The sequence below is a fragment of the Panulirus ornatus genome, chromosome 42, assembly GCF_036320965.1.
Source record: "Panulirus ornatus isolate Po-2019 chromosome 42, ASM3632096v1, whole genome shotgun sequence".
In the NCBI taxonomy this organism is placed as follows: Eukaryota; Metazoa; Arthropoda; class Malacostraca; order Decapoda; family Palinuridae; genus Panulirus; species Panulirus ornatus.
In genome coordinates, this window is record NC_092265.1 from 27,750,703 (window position 1) to 27,763,812 (window position 13,110).

The window sequence follows — 13,110 nt, forward strand, 5'->3', positions numbered from 1 at the left end:
GTAATTTGAGCACTCAACTCTTATCCCCTTTGCCTTTGTACAATTGCACTATGCACGCATTCCGCCCATCCTCAGGCACCCTCACAATAGAGTCACATTACATTCATTAAATACTCTCACCAACCAGTCAACAATACAGTCACACCCCTTTTTTAGTAAATTCCACTGCAATACCATTCCAAACCTGCTGCCTTGCCGGCTTTCATCTTCCGCAAAGCTATTTACTAGCCTTCTCTTGTTTACCAAATCATTTTTCCCTAACCTCTTCCCTCTTGCACACACCCCCCCCCCCCCCCCCCCCCCCCCCCCCCCCCCCCCCCCCCCCCCCCCCCCCCCCCCCCCCCCCCCCCCCCCCCCCCCCCCCCCCCCCCCCCCCCCCCCCCCCCCCCCCCCCCCCCCCCCCCCCCCCCCCCCCCCCCCCACCCTCGACCAAAACACCCTATATCTTGCCACTCTCTGTATCAGACACATTCAACAAACCTTCAAAATACTCATTCCATCTCCTTCTCACATCACACTACTTATTATCACCTCCCCATTTACGCCCTTCATGAAGTTCCCATTTGCTCCCTTGACATTACGCACCCTATTTACCTCCTTCCAGTACATTTTATTCTCCTAAAATTTACTGATAGTCTCTCACCCCAAACCTCTCATTTGCCCTTTTTTTCACCTCTTGCACCTTTCTCTTGACCTCCTGTCTCTTTCTTTTATACTTCTCCCACTCAATTGCATTTTTTCCCTGCAAAATCGTCCAAATGCCTCTCTCTTCTCTTTCACTAATACTCTTACTTCTTCATCCCACCACTCACTACCCTTTCTAATCAACCCACCTCCCACTCTTCTCATGCCACAAGCATCTTTGGCGCAATCCATCACTGACTCCCTAAATACATCCCATTCCTCCCCCACTCCCCTTACTTCCATTGTTCTCACCTTTTTCCATTCTGTACACAGTCTCTCCTGGTACTTCCCCACACAGGTCTCCTTCCCAAGCTCACTTACTCTCACCACCTTCTTCACCCCAACATTCACTCCTCTTTTCTGAAAACCCATACTAATCTTCACCTTAGCCTCCACAAGATAATGATCAGACATCCCTCCAGTTGCACCTCTCAGCACATTAACATCCAAAAGTCTCTCTTTCGCACGCCTGTCAATTAACACGTAATCCAATAACGCTCTCTGGCCATCTCTCCTACTTACATAAGTATACTTATGTATATCTCGCTTTTTAAACCAGGTATTCCCAATCATCAGTCCTTTTTCAGCACATAAATCTACAAGCTCTTCACCATTTCCATTTACAACACTGAACACCCCATGCACACCAATTATTCCCTCAACTGCCACATTACTCACCTTTGCATTCAAATCACCCATCACTATAACCCGGTCTCGTGCATCAAAACCGCTAACACACTCATTCAGCTGCTCCCAAAACACCTGCCTCTCATGATCTTTCTTCTCATGCCCAGGTGCATATGCACCAATAATCACCCACCTCTCTCCATCAACTTTCAATTTTACCCATATTAATCGAGAATTTACTTTCTTACATTCTATCACATACTCCCACAACTCCTGTTTCAGGAGTATTGCTACTCCTTCCCTTGCTCTTGTCCTCTCACTAACCCCTGACTTCACTCCCCAGACATTTCCAAACCACTCTTCCCCTTTACCCTTGAGCTTCGTTTCACTCAGAGCCAAAACATCCAGGTTCCTTTCCTCGAACATACTACCTATCTCTCCTTTTTTCACATCTTGGTTACATCCACACACATTTAGGCACCCCACTCTGAGCCTTCGAGGAGGATGATCACTCCCCGCGTGACTCCTTCTTCTGTTTCCCATTTTAGAAAGTTAATACAAGGAGGGGAGGATTTCCGGCCCCCCGCTCCCGTCCCCTCTAGTCGCTTTCTACGACACGCGAGGAATACGTGGGAAGTATTCTTTCACCCCTATCCCCAGGGATAATATACATATATATATACATATACACACACACACACATACACACACATACGCACACACACACACACACACACACACACACACATATATATACATATGAAAAATGTAAGAAACAATTTAGAAAACAAACTTTTAGCTTGAAATGAATGAAAAAAATGAATGTCACATAATGGTTCAACCTCTGGCTATGGAAAAGGAAATGTACAATTTATTCACACAAACGTCAATAGCAGTTCTCATCAATTTCACCACTGTATCAATAAGCTTCAATGTCTAAGCTACATTTTTCTCCAACTTCACTATTTTCTTGTCAAAAACACCATGCATGAAAACTATCACTCCATAATTATCATTATGATTATCATGACCTCTTGTGGGGCCCCCATCCCCCACTGGGGCCCCGACACTACACCCTGACCATGTCATCCTCCCTCGCCACTGACAAAGGCATTTTACCATGGATGACTGACTGTCCATGGTGGATATAGCCATGGATGACTGTCCATGGTGGGATATAGCCATGGATGACTGTATATGGTGGGATATAGCCATGGATGACTGTCCATGGTGGATATAGCCATGGATGACTGTCCATGGTGGATATAGCCATGGATGACTGTTCATGGTGGATATAGCCATGGATGACTGTTCATGGTGGATATAGCCATGGATGACTGTCCATGGTGGATATAGCCATGGATGACTGTCCATGGTGGATATAGCCATGGATGACTGTTCATGGTGGATATAGCCATGGATGACTGTTCATGGTGGGATATAGCCACGGATGACTGTATATGGTGGGATATAGCCAGGGATGATTTGGATAGCTGAATGAAATAGTTATTTACAATTGATCTTGATATCTCGTTATATAGAAATATGCAGTAATAATATGGCACAGCCCCACACATTCCCGGAGACAGTTGGGTCACCAGACTCCACAGCCTTCATTGGGCTATCAGTCAAGACGCCAGAACCCCTCGCTATCTTCCGCCAAGTCATCACCAGACACTACATCTTCAGACTTCACCTTTTGGGCCACATCATCAGTCACAACTTCAGACTTCACCTCTTCGGCTACTCCATCAGTCACAACTTCAGACTTCACCTCTTCGGCTACATCATCTGTCACAACTTCAGACTTCACCTCTTCGGCTACATCATCTGTCACAACTTCAGACTTCACCTCTTCGGCCACATCATCAGTCACAACTTCAGACTTCACCTCTTCGGCTACATCATCAGTCACAACTTCAGACTTCACCTTTTCGGCTACATCATCTGTCACAACTTCAGACTTCACCTTTTCGGCTACTCCATCAGTCATAACTTCAGACTTCACCTCTTCGGCTACATCATCTGTCACAACTTCAGACTTCACCTCTTCGGCCACATCATCAGTCACAACTTCAGACTTCACCTCTTCGGCTACATCATCAGTCACAACTTCAGACTTCACCTTTTCGGCTACTCCATCAGTCACAACTTCAGACTTCACCTCTTCGGCTACATCATCAGTCACAACTTCAGACTTCACGTTTTCGGCCACATCATCAGTCACAACTTCAGACTTCACCTCTTCGGCTACATCATCTGTCACAACTTCAGACTTCACCTTTTCGGCTACATCATCAGTCACAACTTCAGACTTCACCTTTTCGGCCACATCATCAGTCACAACTTCAGACTTCACCTCTTCGGCTACATCATCTGTCACAACTTCAGACTTCACCTTTTCGGCTACATCATCAGTCACAACTTCAGACTTCACCTCTTCGGCTACATCATCAGTCACAACTTTAGACTTCACCTCTTCGGCTACATCATCTGTCACAACTTCAGACTTCACCTCTTCCGCTACTCCATCAGTCACAACTTCAGACTTCGCCTCTTCGGCTACTCCATCAGTCACAACTTCAGACTTCACCTCTTCGGCTACATCATCAGTCACAACTTCAGACTTCACCTCTTCGGCTACACTATCATTCACAACTTCAGACTTCACCTCTTCGGCTACATCATCAGTCACAACATCAGACTTCACCTCTTCCGCTACTCCATCAGTCACAACTTCAGACTTCGCCTCTTCGGCTACTCCATCAGTCACAACTTCAGACTTCACCTCTTCGGCTACATCATCAGTCACAACTTCAGACTTCACCTTTTCGGCTACTCCATCAGTCACAACTTCAGACTTCACCTCTTCGGCTACATCATCAGTCACAACTTCAGACTTCACCTTTTCGGCTACTCCATCAGTCACAACTTCAGACTTCACCTCTTCGGCTACATCATCAGTCACAACTTCAGACTTCACCTTTTCGGCCACATCATCAGTCACAACTTCAGACTTCACCTCTTCGGCTACATCATCTGTCACAACTTCAGACTTCACCTCTTCGGCTACATCATCAGTCACAACTTCAGACTTCACCTCTTCGGCTACATCATCTGTCACAACTTCAGACTTCACCTCTTCCGCTACTCTATCAGTCACAACTTCAGACTTCGCCTCTTCGGCTACTCCATCAGTCACAACTTCAGACTTCACCTCTTCGGCTACATCATCAGTCACAACTTCAGACTTCACCTCTTCGGCTACATCATCAGTCACAACTTCAGACTTCACCTCTTCGGCTACATCATCAGTCACAACATCAGACTTCACCTCTTCCGCTACTCCATCAGTCACAACTTCAGACTTCGCCTCTTCGGCTACTCCATCAGTCACAACTTCAGACTTCACCTCTTCGGCTACTCCATCAGTCACAACTTCAGACTTCACCTCTTGGGCTACATCATCTGTCACAACTTCAGACTTCACCTCTTCGGCTACTCCATCAGTCACAACTTCAGACTTCACCTCTTCGGCTACTCCATCAGTCACAACTTCAGACTTCACCTCTTCGGCTACATCATCAGTCACAACTTCAGACTTCACCTCTTCGGCTACATCATCTGTCACAACTTCAGACTTCACCTCTTCGGCTACTCCATCAGTCACAACTTCAGACTTCACCTCTTCGGTTACATCATCAGTCACAACTTCAGACTTCACCTCTTCGGCTACATCATCAGTCACAACTTCAGACTTCACCTCTTCGGCTACATCATCTGTCACAACTTCAGACTTCACTTCACCTCTTCGGCTACATCATCAGTCACAACTTCAGACTTCACCTCTTCGGCTACATCATCAGTCACAACTTCAGACTTCACCTCTTCGGCTACATCATCAGTCACAACTTCAGACTTCACCTCTTCGGCTACATCATCTGTCACAACTTCAGACTTCACCTCTTCGGCTACATCATCTGTCACAACTTCAGACTTCACCTCTTCGGCTACATCATCAGTCACAACTTCAGACTTCACCTCTTCGGCTACATCATCAGTCACAACTTCAGACTTCACCTCTTCGGCTACATCATCTGTCACAACTTCAGACTTCACCTCTTCGGCTACATCATCAGTCACAACTTCAGACTTCACCTCTTCGGCTACATCATCAGTCACAACTTCAGACTTCACCTCTTCGGCTACATCATCTGTCACAACTTCAGACTTCACCTCTTCGGCTACATCATCAGTCACAACTTCAGACTTCACCTCTTCGGCTACATCATCAGTCACAACTTCAGACATCACCTCTTCGGCTACATCATCTGTCACAACTTCAGACTTCACCTCTTCGCTACATCATCTGTCTACAACTTCAGACTCACCTCTTCGGCTACTCCCATCAGTCACAAAACTTCAGACTTCACTCTTCGGGCTACATCATCTGTCACACACAACTTCAGACTTCACCTCTTCGGCTACATCCATCATGTCACAACTTCAGCCTTCACCTCTTCGGCTACAATCATCAGTCACAACTTCAGACCTTCACTCGGCTCCTTCGCAGTCTCAACTTCTGTCTGCACTCTCGGCTACTATCAGTCACAACTTCAGACTTCACCCTTCTTCGGCTCACATCATCTGTCACAACTTCAGACTTCACCTCTTCGGCTACTCATCAGTCACAACTTCAGACTTCACCTCTTCGGCTACATCATCAGTCACAACTTCAGACTTCACCTCTTCGGCTACATCATCAGTCACAACTTCAGACTTCACCTCTTCGGCTACATCATCTGTCACAACTTCAGACTTCACCTCTTCGGCTACATCATCAGTCACAACTTCAGACTTCACCTCTTCGGCTACATCATCTGTCACAACTTCAGACTTCACCTCTTCGGCTACATCATCAGTCACAACTTCAGACTTCACCTCTTCGGCTACATCATCAGTCACAACTTCAGACTTCACCTCTTCGGCTACATCATCAGTCACAACTTCAGACTTCACCTCTTCGGCTACATCATCAGTCACAACTTCAGACTTCACCTCTTCGGCTACATCATCAGTCACAACTTCAGACTTCACCTCTTCGGCTACATCATCAGTCACAACTTCAGACTTCACCTCTTCGGCTACATCATCAGTCACAACTTCAGACTTCACCTCTTCGGCTACATCATCAGTCACAACTTCAGACTTCACCTCTTCGGCTACATCATCAGTCACAACTTCAGACTTCACCTCTTCGGCTACATCATCAGTCACAACTTCAGACTTCACCTCTTCGGCTACATCATCAGTCACAACTTCAGACTTCACCTCTTCGGCTACATCATCAGTCACAACTTCAGACTTCACCTCTTCGGCTACATCATCAGTCACAACTTCAGACTTCACCTCTTCGGCTACATCATCAGTCACAACTTCAGACTTCACCTCTTCGGCTACATCATCAGTCACAACTTCAGACTTCACCTCTTCGGCTACATCATCAGTCACAACTTCAGACTTCACCTCTTCGGCTACATCATCAGTCACAACTTCAGACTTCACCTCTTCGGCTACTCATCAGTCACAACTTCAGACTTCACCTCTTCGGCTACATCATCAGTCACAACTTCAGACTTCACCTCTTCGGCTACATCATCAGTCACAACTTCAGACTTCACCTCTTCGGCTACATCATCTGTCACAACTTCAGACTTCACCTCTTCGGCTACATCCATCAGTCACAACTTCAGACTTCACCTCTTCGGCTACATCATCAGTCACAACTTCAGACTTCACCTCTTCGGCTACATCATCAGTCACAACTTCAGACTTCACCTCTTCGGCTACATCATCAGTCACAACTTCAGACTTCACCTCTTCGGCTACATCATCAGTCACAACTTCAGACTTCACCTCTTCGGCTACATCATCAGTCACAACTTCAGACTTCACCTCTTCGGCTACATCATCAGTCACAACTTCAGACTTCACCTCTTCGGCTACATCATCAGTCACAACTTCAGACTTCACCTCTTCGGCTACATCATCAGTCACAACTTCAGACTTCACCTCTTCGGCTACATCATCAGTCACAACTTCAGACTTCACCTCTTCGGCTACATCATCAGTCACAACTTCAGACTTCACCTCTTCGGCTACATCATCAGTCACAACTTCAGACTTCACCTCTTCGGCTACATCATCAGTCACAACTTCAGACTTCACCTCTTCGGCTACATCATCAGTCACAACTTCAGACTTCACCTCTTCGGCTACATCATCAGTCACAACTTCAGACTTCACCTCTTCGGCTACATCATCTGTCACAACTTCAGACTTCACCTCTTCGGCTACTCCATCAGTCACAACTTCAGACTTCACCTCTTCGGCTACATCATCTGTCACAACTTCAGACTTCACCTCTTCGGCTACATCATCAGTCACAACTTCAGACTTCACCTCTTCGGCTACATCATCAGTCACAACTTCAGACTTCACCTCTTCGGCTACATCATCAGTCACAACTTCAGACTTCACCTCTTCGGCTACATCATCTGTCACAACTTCAGACTTCACCTCTTCGGCTACATCATCAGTCACAACTTCAGACTTCACCTCTTCGGCTACATCATCAGTCACAACTTCAGACTTCACCTCTTCGGCTACATCATCAGTCACAACTTCAGACTTCACCTCTTCGGCTACATCATCTGTCACAACTTCAGACTTCACCTCTTCGGCTACTCCATCAGTCACAACTTCAGACTTCACCTCTTCGGCTACATCATCTGTCACAACTTCAGACTTCACCTCTTCGGCTACATCATCAGTCACAACTTCAGACTTCACCTCTTCGGCTACATCATCTGTCACAACTTCAGACTTCACCTCTTCGGCTACATCATCAGTCACAACTTCAGACTTCACCTCTTCGGCTACATCATCAGTCACAACTTCAGACTTCACCTCTTCGGCTACATCATCAGTCACAACTTCAGACTTCACCTCTTCGGCTACATCATCTGTCACAACTTCAGACTTCACCTCTTCGGCTACATCATCAGTCACAACTTCAGACTTCACCTCTTCGGCTACATCATCAGTCACAACTTCAGACTTCACCTCTTCGGCTACATCATCTGTCACAACTTCAGACTTCACCTCTTCGGCTACATCATCTGTCACAACTTCAGACTTCACCTCTTCGGCTACTCCATCAGTCACAACTTCAGACTTCACCTCTTCGGCTACATCATCTGTCACAACTTCAGACTTCACCTCTTCGGCTACTCCATCAGTCACAACTTCAGACTTCACCTCTTCGGCTACATCATCAGTCACAACTTCAGACTTCACCTCTTCGGCTACATCATCAGTCACAACTTCAGACTTCACCTCTTCGGCTACATCATCTGTCACAACTTCAGACTTCACCTCTTCGGCTACTCCATCAGTCACAACTTCAGACTTCACCTCTTCGGCTACATCATCAGTCACAACTTCAGACTTCACCTCTTCGGCTACATCATCTGTCACAACTTCAGACTTCACCTCTTCGGCTACATCATCAGTCACAACTTCAGACTTCACCTCTTCGGCTACATCATCAGTCACAACTTCAGACTTCACCTCTTCGGCTACATCATCTGTCACAACTTCAGACTTCACCTCTTCGGCTACTCCATCAGTCACAACTTCAGACTTCACCTCTTCGGCTACATCATCAGTCACAACTTCAGACTTCACCTCTTCGGCTACATCATCAGTCACAACTTCAGACTTCACCTCTTCGGCTACATCATCTGTCACAACTTCAGACTTCACCTCTTCGGCTACTCCATCAGTCACAACTTCAGACTTCACCTCTTCGGCTACATCATCTGTCACAACTTCAGACTTCACCTCTTCGGCTACTCCATCAGTCACAACTTCAGACTTCACCTCTTCGGCTACATCATCTGTCACAACTTCAGACTTCACCTTTTCGGCTCCTCCATCAGTCACAACTTCAGACTTCACCTCTTCGGCTACTCCATCAGTCACAACTTCAGACGTCACCTCTTCGGCTACATCACCAGACACAGCTGTCAGACTCACGCACACTACCATTAATTTTTCATTAGGTATTTGTCATTATCATTTTACTGTGAGTTACATAGAGTTAGATGCATGTTGCCACGGGCTCACTGTTCCCACGGGCTACTGTTAATCAGGATGTTTGAACACGTAAGAGCTGATCTGTTATTTGAACACGTTGTTGAATGGGTGTTGACGGACTCCCATATAACCCCTGCCAGTGTGACCTGAGGAGACACACTGGCCAGCATCGTCACACTGTTCACTAGAGTGTGTCGTAGTGTGTCATAAGACTATAGCCCAGAGTACTACAGATGGACGTACACGTTTTGTTGTAATAAATCTACAAAGGCCGCCTGATCTTCATTGAGTACCACAGACGAAGAAGACCTGATTTCCTTCCTCTCAACTCAACCTTACAAATGGTGGCAGTGACGTAAGAACCCACGTGACCACACACGACCGTCACATCTACTTCATATTTCTACGTCTGGTGTTGCCAGCAGTCATACAAGCCTACCTGACACAGTCCTGGTGCTCCCTCCTGTGGACGTTAAGGGCGGAACCCACGGCCGGCTACGTGCTCCATCACCCGTACCTCAATGCAGTGAAGATACGTCTTTATTGCATTGCTGACACTGTGTCGCTTGCAAGGGCATCAAGACAGCGCCACCGCCGTGCAGTGTTGTCATCACATCCAGACGTGTCAAGCAAGGTCAGCCATCCTGCCAACACCAACGTGGAGGTCATCTTGTCAACCGCTCCAGAGACGCGTCATCATCAGCCGTGGCGACATCCCAGACGTCAGCATCGCGTGGTCCAGCCCTTGTCGCTCACTCAACTTTCCTGCTAGCGAGTCGCTACTCTGCACACATCTTCACCTCGCTACACCCAGCGAGCCGCTACTCTGCACACATCTTCACCTCGCTACACTCAGCGAGCCGCTACTCTGCACACGTCTCCACCTCGCTACGCTACACCCAAGACGTCTTCGTGAGCGAATCTCCCATTCTTATAAGAAATATGTCAAAATGGTTCACTCTGTGAGATATGCTTGTTTTGTGTGATACTAGTTCTTAGTCTATAAATATAGACATCTATATACTTTGGGTAATATGATTATTCATCTTTGTAGTTTAGCAAATTAATATAAGTTTTCAGTTATTCTTGCATATATTCTTTCTTATGTTTTCATACATTGGTACTATTGTTTTTAGTGATGATTACTTTCATATATAGAGTCCATTACTGATATGTTATACTATTATGTGCACATCCCATATACAGAGTCTTGTATTCATATGTTATACTGTTATGCCAGCTTTTCATTGCCTTTATTTCATTACAATATTTTCAAATAATATTCATGTTATGTATTTTGTATTAGGTCAATATTGTTAATTATATTTTGAATATTTTTGGGGGGTTATTACTTACACACTTTACGTAAGATTGTATTACATGTCCCAAGAAATTCCACGCGGTAATCGTAAAGGTTCATATGTACTTAGGAGTTTACCTAGAATCTCTTATTATAAACGGAACCAGCCTTCTAAAATGGCGACGTCACACAAAGTTGTTTTGACAGATTCTGGTAACTCAGATAACCCACAGAAACCTCCTTACACGTTACCACACCCACCTCCACAGCCACCTCCACATCACAAAAACTCGGGACAATCAATTCCTTCACAAAAACTGTTTTTACACTAAAACAAGCTAGGGAACCACACGAGCTATTTGATGGTAAGCTGTCAAATTCTGATCGGTGGATTAGAAATGCAGAGGGCAATGTTGAAGATAATGGTGATTCAGGAGACAGAGCGCTTATATCGGCTGCTAAAAATCTCATTGATTTCCACCAGCCTAACAATTAAGCTAGGGTTGTCTATGACTCAGATGACATTGGAAACTGTACATCTTGGGAGGAATTTATAACGTTGTTTAAATTAGGTTGTGAGGAATCATTCTCAGATAGTTCACTTCACATCCTTTAACGTGCTCTTAACACAACATACTTGGATGATACGTCAGTCCCTGATCACTGGAGTACCTTACATGGAAGAATGAGATTAGTTAGGCAGGCTTATGAATCCTTACCCTGGATACCGGCCATGATGAATCCTGAAACTCATGTGCAAACACTCATGCGATTATTACACATAACCTTCATTCTCAAGGACCTGACCTCCAGACGTAACTCGGCGGTTACTTAATGAAGACATCGACCCATCATTGTGGGTCAGTAACGAAAGTATTGAGTTACACTCAAAAGAAAGTTGGATATTATAACACCAAGACACTGGGGAGAGTGTCAGCTTCCCAAAGTGTGACGTAACATTCTAGTGATCAACACAATCATTCTTCTCATGGTCAAATACAGCGATTCACTGATGACAAACACTCACATAAAGTGACGTGCTTCCGGTGTGGCCAACCAGGACATAAAGCGAATGTGTGTCCTTACACATGGGACTCATTCTCACGTGAGCCTCGACCAGAACAACAAACGCAGTCAACGACCCATGTCATCACAGCCTCGGTCGTCACAATTCTGCCGACCTAGTCATGATTTCCTCCAGTCAGACATCAGGCTGACCTTCACCCGCTCGCGCCCAACACCACCAAGCAGGTGTTCATATCATAGCAACGCTAGACACACTTCAGCCGAGCCTCAGCTAGACACACTTCAGCCGAGCCTCAGCTAGACACACTTCAGCCGAGCCTCAGCTAGACACACTTCAGCCGAGCCGCAGCTAGACACTTCAGCCGAGCCTCAGGTAGACACACTTCACTTCAGCCGAGTCTCAGCTAGACACACTTCAGCTGAGCCTCAGCTAGACACACTTCAGCGGAATGCCAAACATTAGCTAGACAGACGTCATCTAACATAGGTTCATCATGTCATTATCAACAATGACAATCTCTCTCTCATGACAAGACTCCATCACATAAGGAACTCTTAAGACGTTTTCGTTCTTCGCCATTTTCTCACATTACAAGTTTCGATTTAGTGGAATCTTTCCAGGATAAGCCAATCACAATCTTTCTAGACAGCGGCACGGAAGCAGATGTCATTCATTATGATTTTATTCAACCATTAATGGAGCGCACTCAACTTGTTCAATGCTCGGTCTTTTACCCATCCCTTCAAAGTATCTCAAATGAAAATCTCGACGTAAGGGGCACTATTAAAATGAACATTCGCATAGGCGACTCGGTCATTACCGTCACCCCTTACATTGTTCGTGGTGTAACTTTTCCTGCTAACTTGTTACTAGGACGCCACTCTATGTGTGGCACAACATAAGATCTGTCCTATTTATCATGTGGTTTGTGTTGATAATACGTTCCTGCCATTGTCAGGGAAGAGTTCTCACTCAGTCAGAGTCATTAATACATCTGCTCCCACGTCCTGCTTCACGGTAGACAATACGCATCCTTTTTACTTTTCTACTCATCATTGTCCTGGTAAACTGAGAACCAAAATGACTCTGCATAGTAACACATTAACGAAGGTTCCTCTCTCACTTTCTCGAACATGGATGAATGATCATGAACTTAGACATAGTCAGGGTGATCTCGCACTAAGAGTAGTTGCTGAACCTTCATCACTAACTGTCACACGACTATCGATGGATGTCTCTATTCATGAGACCCCAGATGGAGAGGTCACCATATACATTGCCAATACGGGACCCCACTCCTGTCCGTCTCCGT